The sequence below is a fragment of the Brachyhypopomus gauderio genome, chromosome 2, assembly GCF_052324685.1.
Source record: "Brachyhypopomus gauderio isolate BG-103 chromosome 2, BGAUD_0.2, whole genome shotgun sequence".
NCBI lineage: Eukaryota > Metazoa > Chordata > Actinopteri > Gymnotiformes > Hypopomidae > Brachyhypopomus > Brachyhypopomus gauderio.
The window spans coordinates 9,367,290-9,377,188 of NC_135212.1; the positions used below are offsets into that span (position 1 = coordinate 9,367,290).

A 9,899-nucleotide genomic window follows, 5' to 3' on the forward strand; every position below is an offset into this window, starting at 1 on the left:
ATATAACGCTCAGTATGCTTCGTCACGAAAAGCTTGGACAATACTTTGCAACGTAGAAGAAATGTGACAGTCTTAAATAGCTCAGTCTAATGAGCTGCAGGTGGACTAGTACTAATGTCAGTGGCGTGCTCAGACATTTTGGGGGGCAAGTGCTCAGGGGGGAAAAGTGGCACTTTTTAGCGCATGTGGAACACTTCATTATAAAAAAAATTACACACACATGTTGAATGAAATTTGACTTTTATTTGTAACATTCTCTAAATGTGAGATTTCAATGGAAAAAAGTCACACCACCAACTGATAAAATCCATATCAAATATTAACTATATACAGTCATTGTTAAGTCCTTCAGTTAACTTCTGTTTACCCTCCACTTTCTGCAGGCCTTGTTGCATATATTTTGCAATTAGTAAATCAATATAGGCCTACAATTAAGACAGTAAAAAGCCCAAAAAGTAGGAGAAGGAGTTATAGGCTACTGAGTGTTTGTCACGTTACGGTCCCCAAACCCTCTGAGCTATCCGCGGGGACCGCGAGGGGAGGAAACAAACGGCATAGCGACGCGTCCGCCGGACCGTCCGACGCCAGCGCCATGGACTTCTCCCGGGGTGAGAGCCCGGTCAAGTCCATGAACTGGAGCCAGGCAGAGGAGGAGCAGCCGATGGAAACCGACGACGGACTCTCATGCAGTCTGCCTGGAGTGTCCTTCGGCCGCGCTGCGCCAGGCGCTTCCGCCAGCCGCGCTGCTCCCAGCAGAGGGTTTGCAGCAAAGGCAGGAGGGGGAGTGCCCACCGCAGCGCCAGCAGCTCCCAGTCTCTCTCCCCTCATCACTCTCCTCCTGGTGCGTAGCTTGGCGCCTGTTTCGTGTGTGTGTGTACCAGTGTTTGTAAGTCTTCCCGTATGTGTGCCAAACCCCTTTTTCCCTTTTGTTCCACTATGTGTGAATGTACCAGTCTGTGTGTTTGTGAACGTCCCATTGAATGTGTCTAACGTGTTTTCCCACGTGTCCTCCCAGGGAGGGTGTTCTAGGCTGTTCGTGGCGGACTCTCCACCGAGGGCGGTCATCTCCCAGATGCAGGACTGGGCGCTTCGGATCCGCCCATCGACGTGGGTTCGGGGCACTCGGTCCTGTTGGCACCCCGGGACAGGTAGTGCCCTTGGTGGGAGCGTCTGTCACGTTACGGTCCCCGAACCCTCCCTTTGGGGCGTGTGTTAACGTCGTCTGCGTCAGTGTATCTCCGTGGGTGCGGGTGTGTCTTGCGATTATCCATCTCACCTGTGGCTCGTCTCGTCATCACGTGGGGTTTGTGTGGTCTGTCTATTTAATGTGCATTCACGCAGTGTCTTGTGCTTGTCGTTGTCTACAGTTTACACGTCTCTGTGTGCTTGTTCAACGTTCTACGTGCGCTATTGTGCAATACTTGTATAAAATATATGTGACGTCTGCTGAAAAGGAGGATTCTGTGTCTCGTCTTTCGTCCGTTGCCGAACGTCACAGTGTTGTCATTACATAAATGCAGATGGGCATTTTTCACGGGTAATGGGGAATTTCCCATTTATTCTTTCACAAACGAATGTGTTAATTTATGTTGCCTAACAAAACCTATACAACAGAAAACGTTCAGCTTAACACATAGATTTGCAAACTCTACCTTAATTATTTGTATGTGGTCGTCCTCACGTTATCTATCATTGATTTGGGCTAGAGCGACTAGTTTATCAGGTGACCAGTCAGCTAAAATGCTTAGTAGTTTGGTGCTGTATGAGACATTTTACTGCACAAGAAAATGATTTCACATTGGGCTTAGAGGGCAAACAGTATGATTTTACTTGATGTGTATGTTACCTGGCTGGTGGGGCACGGGAGAAGAAGCCTATCTGTGACCGTGCTGGCTTTGCTGAAGACACTTGCTTCCACTCACTGAACTGAACTGCTGCTGTAGCGCATCTGGTGTTAAAGGAAGAGAGAGGTCGGGTGTGTGCGAGGTGGTGGCTCATTTCAGGGCATTGTTTTTAATCGCTCAGGTTTTCAAAAGATCCTCAGTAAAATGTTAATAATAATAATAATAAAATTTTTTTTTTACTGAAGTTTCAAAGGGCACTTTCGTTGATAAAGGGCAGAGTTGGTGGTGCTTTAGCACCACCTGATGTCTATGTCTGCACACCTATGACTCAGGTGAGTGAGAGCGGCGTCTGGATGGTTGGGTATGCTGGGAGTTGTAGTCTCGTGTGTCGTGAAGCATGACATTTTTTTATTAAATATTTGGTACCGGTGCTAATTATACTTTTTAAATGGTGTGTATAAACAATATCTGAACACATACTTACAAAAATTATTAAATAAAAAGAAGGTTGAAGATGTTTTCATTTCAAAGGTTTAGATGTAGGCATTGTAACCATGATTTTATGTAGGCCTACTGCTGCTAATTTTCTATAGGGGTGTGTTACCATCAGACCAAGTGTGATGCTAACAACCAAATGTACAGGATGTGCAGTAATGATTTGGATACCTGCAGTGTCTGTTATGGAGAATCAGAGGGCTAATGTTTCAAATGAATGCATAAATGCATTTAACAGAATGTTGTGACAAAAAAATGCACTTTTAAAATGTTTGTCCACTTACTTCAAATGTGTTTGAGCAGCGAAAGAAGATAGAGTCCAAATTTGGCTTCTTTAAAGCAAAATCGGCTAACTGCCAACATTTGCTAATAAACATCTGAAGTCAACAGCATCCCAAGCAGCCTTTATAAATACATACCCATAAACCTTTGTCAACCCACACATAATACATCATGGTGTTAATAATTACACCTCACTGTAAGAGTGAATAAAAGCTTCCCCTTTAAGGGCAGCGATGTAGGTTGAGCAGGTTGAGTGAAATATGTGCACATGTAACTTATTTACAATGGCTCTTATTGTTGCTGCTGAACTCCAGTGTTTGTTAGTACTGATGTTAGCAGCTTTTGTTCTAAATTAAAGAAGCAAAATTGGGATTCCAAACGTCTTGTCCAGTCAACTGGGGGGTGGGGGGGGGGGGGGGGGGGGTGTAAGTGACAAATTATGTATGCTTTTTTAGCTATTCCTCCACAATTTCACTGGCACAAAAAATGAGACAAGGAAATGTTTCGGTCTTGGTCCAGTAAGTACTGCTAACATTCAAATTGATGCCATATTGGTATTGGATGTTGGTGCACAATTCTAATGTCCCCTCACATTCTTACCTGCAAACACCTTTACTTCACACAGTGTGAGTATTTTTCCTCTTCCAGGAATGACAATGTTAACAAATCATCCTTTAACGGGGGCAAACTTGTACGTTCCTGTCGCACCACGCGGGAGGGATTCAATGGTGGCAGCTCTGTAGATGCAATTAAAACAGGTGGTGAAAGGGTGATTGAGCACTTTCAGGAGGGCCTTAAATACTCAAATGTATGCGAATGAAAAGTCTCTCACAGAATATTGTTGTTGCCGTTATTCTCAAGGCTGCTGCCAATGCGAATCTGAGCTCCATTGATCCGCTCTTCACAACAATCACCACGGTTGGTGATGGTTACCATGTCTACTCTGTAGGTGCCAGGCAATTCCACCCTCCACCAGGGATCTCTCTCAGGGTCAGTGTGAGTGCATGAACCTTGCATATAATCTGAATCACTGTTGCCATCAACAGCATTCGTAGCCTCTGCTAAGTAATTGTATGTAGACGATTGCACTGCTTTGGCTCCAAATGCAACATTTTCTGTTCAGGAAAATGAAGAAATATTAGTGCTGGAAAAACACCTCAGAGTGACTCAGGAAACAACATGCAGAGAATAAGGAGGTATTCATTACTGGGATATAGCTTATATCTACCTCTGGAAGCACAAAGTCCAGGAAGAAAGACAAGGAACAAAACCACAGTTGCGCTCATCTCTATGTCTGAGATAAAAAAAAAAGTGAAACAATAAAAAAATGTTAGTTTGTGTGTTAGTGTGTGTGTGGGAGGCGGGGGGGGGTGTCATGGGCCTATGGACTTCAAGGACTCTCTCACTCTTACATACTAGGTTGTATTGTACTTGTTCTCCACAAGGGGGAGCTAATGGCACTCTGTAGCAGAGTTCACCCTGCGTTCTCAGTGTAAAAGCACTGTGCATTGAATGAAACGTGACCTGTGAAATAATCAGAGGTGGAAAGTAACGAATTACATTTACTCACATTACTGTAATTGAGTACTTTTTAGTAATTTGTAATTTTCTGAGTAATTTTTGAAATATGTAATTTTTACTTTTACTCGAGTAAATTTTGACCTAAGTAGTTTTACTTTGTTACATTTGAACCCCCTTATGTTACTGAGTAAAAAAATATTGATGGTGAAAAATTAAATGTGGGCAGAAATGTAAACTTCTGTGTCCCGGAACTGAAAATCAATTGCGTCGTCAGGGCTGGCTCTGCCTCCACTCCTCCTAACAACACTAGAGGCACCCGAGTCAGTCCTAGACTCTCCAGGCGCAATCATTACATTATCATTTTTAATATATCGCTTACAAATCAAAGCTGTCAAAGACCACAAATACAATATGTAAAAACAAATAGCAACTTAAAAAACAGATAACCTATGTCCCGCTACGTCATAGGTTAGACGCAGAAGTTATTCTTAATTGATCTGAGAAAACAAGGTGTATTTTGGACGTAAAATCCATCCATCAGGTTCTAAGGGTGAGCCTACTGCCCTGTGTTTACCCTCAATAAATGCCCTTACCCTATAAAAATACTACACTATAAAATGGGCACATGATTAGTCAGCACAAAAAGATTGGATTACTGTTGCTAAAAACACAACTCAGCGTGACATCGCCTTTATGATTGCCAGCTAATGTTAAGTGAATACTGCAGCACGTCATGAACATAATTAGGTTAGTTAGCTAAGATATCTAACCTAACTAGCACTTACTCACAGATCAAGCTGGTGTGTTTTCTGTGCGTTATATTTGTAACTTACATTGATGAGTTTTGTTGCGCTTTGATCCTCTTCCACCTTAGCACAGCATGTTCGTTGATGCAAAAGGAAGATCACCAGTCTTGTCTTTAACCTTTTATTAAAAGCAAATAAAAACTGTCCGCTTGTGCCAGATCACATTGAGATTGAGATTGAGATTGAGGATTAGAGGGAGGAAAGGGTTAGAGGGTGGAAATGACGGAGTAGCTCGGCAGACTGCAAACCGGCAGAAGTCGGAAGCGTTTGAACATGGCGGCAGGCCGCTGCTAACAAACTTATCAGTTAATATCCTTATTATCCGCTAGCTTAATTTAATTTAAAAATATATATTAATAATCATTTCTAGGTGTTTTTTTTCCCTACAGCTACTCAGTTTGCGGTTACATATAAAACTTATTCCTCTCCTTCTATCTCTCAGTTGGACATTGAGCATTTAACTGCTTCTTTTCGATCTTCTTGCACAGCAGTGCTGGACCAGGTTGCCCCTTTTAGAGTGACTCGCCCCAGCTTTAAAACTAGACCTTGGGTGAATGATTCTGTTAGAATGGCTAGGAAAGAGTGCAGGAAGGCTGAGCGCAAATGGAAGAGGGATATATTACAAATATCATTTGAGATTCTTAAATCAACTTTGTTCAGGTTTCAAGAACTCATGAGATCTGATAAAGCAAAATATTTTTCAGAAATGATTTAAAAAAATCAGCATAAGCCTAAATTTCTGTTTAATACAATAAATTCAGTTCTCAATCATGTTCCACATATTAGCCCTGAAGCATCCTCAAAAAACTGTGAGGCTTTTCTTGATTTCTTTCTGGCCAAGGTTGATAATATTAGAGCTAATATATCAATGTCGGTGTTCAGTCCTGCTGTTTATAAGCTGGGTATTCCAACATTTGAGAAATTTGACCCAATCTCCTTGTCTCAGTTAGCTGACATTGTTTCTCAAATGAAGTGTTCTAACTCTGCTGTTGATGTTCTTCCATCTTGGTTTTTTAAGAAAATCTTTGATACAATTGGCCCCGATGTTTTGTTAATTATAAATGCAAGCTTAGCCTCTGGCACAATTCCTGAGTGTTTTAAAGAAGCATAATCTGGATATAGGAAATCTGAGTAACTACCGGCCTATATCAAAGCTATCTTTTCTGTCTAAGATCTTAGAAAGAGCTGTTTTAACTCAACTGACCTGTTTTATTGACAGCAACGAAATTTATAAGACCTTTCAATCAGGTTTTAGGACATTTCACAGCACAGAGTCTGCTCTTTTAAAAGTTACCAATGATCTCTTATTTAATGCTGATTCTGGAGGTTCTTCAGTCTTGGTTCTGCTGGAGTTGAGCGCTGCATTTGATACTGTCAACCATGATTTACTCATTGAACGCCTGGAATACTGTGTTGGAATCAAGAGTGTGGCTCTTAGTTGGTTTACCTCTTATATTAAAAACAGGACCTTTTCAGTGAGCATTGGCAAATACTTTTCTACCTCTACCATGGTGACTTCTGGGGTCCCACAAGGATCAATTTTGGGCCCTGTTCTTTTCTCATTATATATACTTCCCCTTGGTCAAATTATTCGTAAGCATGGAATCTCATTTCATTGTTATGCGGATGACTTACAACTCTACTTACCTTTGAAACCTGGGAATCATCACCCCCTAGATAGACTCAATGAGTGCATCATGGATATAAAAAATTGGATGACTTCAATTGAATGACAGTAAAACAGAGGTTATTATTATTATTTTTTTTGAACATAGTAACTTTTATTATTAAGATAGAAATATTCTGTTTACAATCCAAAGTGTCATATTGCACATTAAGTCATACATAGTCTTTCAGTACAATAGAATTAAACAATTAAACATAAACAACGCGAACATCTTGGCAGGTGACGATCTTAAAAAACAAGTTCTAGACAGCATTGAGGGTTTGTAGAAAAAGAATAGAGGAAAAAAAATATTTAAATAAATAGAGTACATATTAATATAGTTTGTTACACGTTTACTTTGTCTATGCGCATATATTCAAGTATCCATATCCACCTATCTGCCCACATTTAAGCACTTATTTGCATGCATACATATACTGAAATATACATACATATATATATACATACACACATATAGATATACATATACATACACATCCATACACATATATAAACAGTGATGGCTAAGTTACCTTGACAAAGTAATCCGATTACTAATTACTGATTACTCCTTTTAAAAGTAACTACGATTAGATTACAAGTGACTTTAATAGTTACATTCAGCAGCAAAATAAATTTTTCCAATACTCACTTTATTGGAAGTGCATTTTTTTTTAAGTGCAGGTTCGGTAACCGAGGCAGAAACTGCTTAATCCAAAAATCCCGAGGAGGGAAACTTTATTGATAACGCAACCCTGGTGCGCACAGGCTCCGCCTCCCCAGTGTCACTTAAAGGACAAGACTCGCCGTGAGGAGTAGTAGTCGCTACAGTATCTCCTGACATTACGTTTGTGTAGCTGCGCGGTATTATTTGTAAATTTATTTGTAAATGTAATACAAGCGAACTGTTCAGTCAGACAGCTTGTGAAACGAAATACCATTACAATTTCAAGCATTTAATGTAGGCTACGTTAGTCAAAATTCCAGCACATTTCAAACGTGGAACACAAAGCAACATTAAAATTCTTCAGGTAAATGTCCCTTCCCCTGTTTTGAGGGTGTTTCTTTATACTACCACATATCGTTACGGGAGGACGCTGTAGAAAATGACTTGTAAAACATATATAAACTATATATAGTTTAACAGGCTATATTGTCAGATCCAGGTATGTTATCAAAGGTTTCCATCTTTTTTTAAATAAATCCATGGTTAAGTTTAATTTTGCTGTTATTTTTTCCATGATATAAACCTTCACCAGTCTCTCTTTCCAATCTCCCATACTGGGAGGCAAAGATTTATACCAATGTATGGTAATACTTTTTTTTTGCAACTAAAACCATGATTCCAAGCAGATATAATAATTCCTTGCTTCACAGCTTGTTTGGGGGTATTCCCAGGACAAAGACAAGGGGGTTCCATTCAATAAAAATATGCAAAATATTTGACATCTCTTCTCTGATTCTTTCCCAGTATGTTTTAATCTTTGGACAGTCCCAAAAAACATGTGTATGATCTCCAATTTGTCCACATTGCCTCCAACACAAATTTGTCTTAGCTTTGTCATATTTGGAAATGATTTTTGGAGTTCTGAAATATCTGGTATTAACTTTCCAATTGAATTCCTTCCACATTGGACTGCTAGTTAGTTTGTGACTACTTTCACAGGCTAGCTCCCACTCACTGTCCTCAATCACAACATTCATTTCTAATTCCCACCTTTCTTTTACCTCGGGAGGGCCATCCAGCATATCGGACTGTAAAATTTAATATAGACTTGACACCATTTTCTCACATTTACCTTCTTTTGTGGCCTTTATAAAGAGCATTTCTAAATCTGTAGGTCGTGACTGGAGACGTGGCCATTCTTTATGGGACGTCAAATAGCTTCTAATTTGTAAAAATCTATAGAAGTCAGTTGAAGTCAGCCCATATTTCTCCTGTAACTGACCAAAAGACATTAATTTCCCTTTCAAATAAGTCATCTATAAACATTAAGTTCTTATTTCCCCAGTCCCGGAACCTTGGATCCTGTTGTCCTGGCGAAAAGTCTAATACATCCACAATTTTCATGGCCCTAGATATGGATTGTGGAGCTTTAATACTTTTCCTTATGATGCTGAAAGTCTTTTGGGTACATTTCATCCACGTATTTGTAATCTTGTACTTGCTCCAAACTTCCTTTGAACCGAAGGCAATGGCCTGTAAGGAAAGCCCTGGGCATGAACTTTGTTCCATAGTTAACCATGTTGTTTCTTTATTTTGTATTAACCATTCCAATACTCCACGTAATTGTGCTGCCCAGTAATAGAGTTTCAAATTCGGTAAGTTAAGGCCTCCCCGTGCTTTACCACTAGTTAGTTGAGTAAATTTAATTCTGGCCTTTCTCTTCTGCCAAATAAAGGTGGAAATCATCTTTTGCATTTTCTTGAAAAAGGATGCTGAAATCCAAACAGGGAGGGACATAAACAAATACAGCAATCTAGGGAGAACATTCATTTTGATTGTTTCGACCCTTCCAAAAAGGGATAGTGGTAGTATTTCCCATCTTTTTAAGTCATTTTGAATTTGAACCAATATCTTCCCGTAGTTTGCCTTATACATGTGAGGAATATTCGTAGTGATGTTAATTCCCAAATATCGGAACCCATTAGGTGACCAATTAAATTTGGCTATTCCAGATAATTCTGGGGGCCACTTCCCTTTTATCATCATGGCTTCTGATTTTGATTCGTTTATTAGAAAACTAGATCTGAAACAAGACTAAAGTCATTTAAACAATTTAGAATTTTTGGTATAGAAATTATTGGGTCTCTAATATATAATATGATGTAATCAGCATACATTGATAATTTGTGGGTCTTAATTTTATCTGAAATACCTCAAATAGACTGATCTGATCTAATTAGCTCAGCTAGAGGTTCTATACTAATAGCAAACAAAATTGGCGACAAGCAACATCCTTGGCGTGTTCTTCTTTTTAGGGGAAAACTTTCTGATAAATATCCATTTACCTGAACTTTCGAGATCGGATTGGAATACAGCACCCCAAACCATTTAATAAAGGTTTCATCAAATCCCATCTCCAATAGAACTTGTTTTAAATACATCCAGTCCACTCGATCAAATGCTTTCTCGGCATCCAGACCAAGTAGCATTGAAGGGTGTGGACTTTGTTGACCTGCCAAGATTACATTTAGGGTGCGTCTGATGTTATTTATCCCCAATCTTTTAGGCATAAATCCCGTCTGATCTGGGTTAATGAGTTTGTTGATAATATTCCGTAG

At 39.7% G+C, this 9,899-nt stretch overlaps 1 long non-coding RNA gene across 1 annotated transcript; it reads right to left on the reverse strand.

Annotated features, from left to right (window-relative positions):
* Window positions 1-802: 802 nt before the first annotated feature.
* LOC143486922 (uncharacterized) lies at window positions 803-5,106 on the reverse strand. The gene is made up of 5 exons (XR_013123792.1): window positions 4,976-5,106; window positions 3,850-3,915; window positions 3,454-3,736; window positions 3,222-3,358; window positions 803-1,948 (listed from the first exon to the last, which is right to left on the reverse strand). It is a non-coding gene; the product is annotated as an uncharacterized LOC143486922 (long non-coding RNA).
* Window positions 5,107-9,899: the final 4,793 nt, after the last annotated feature.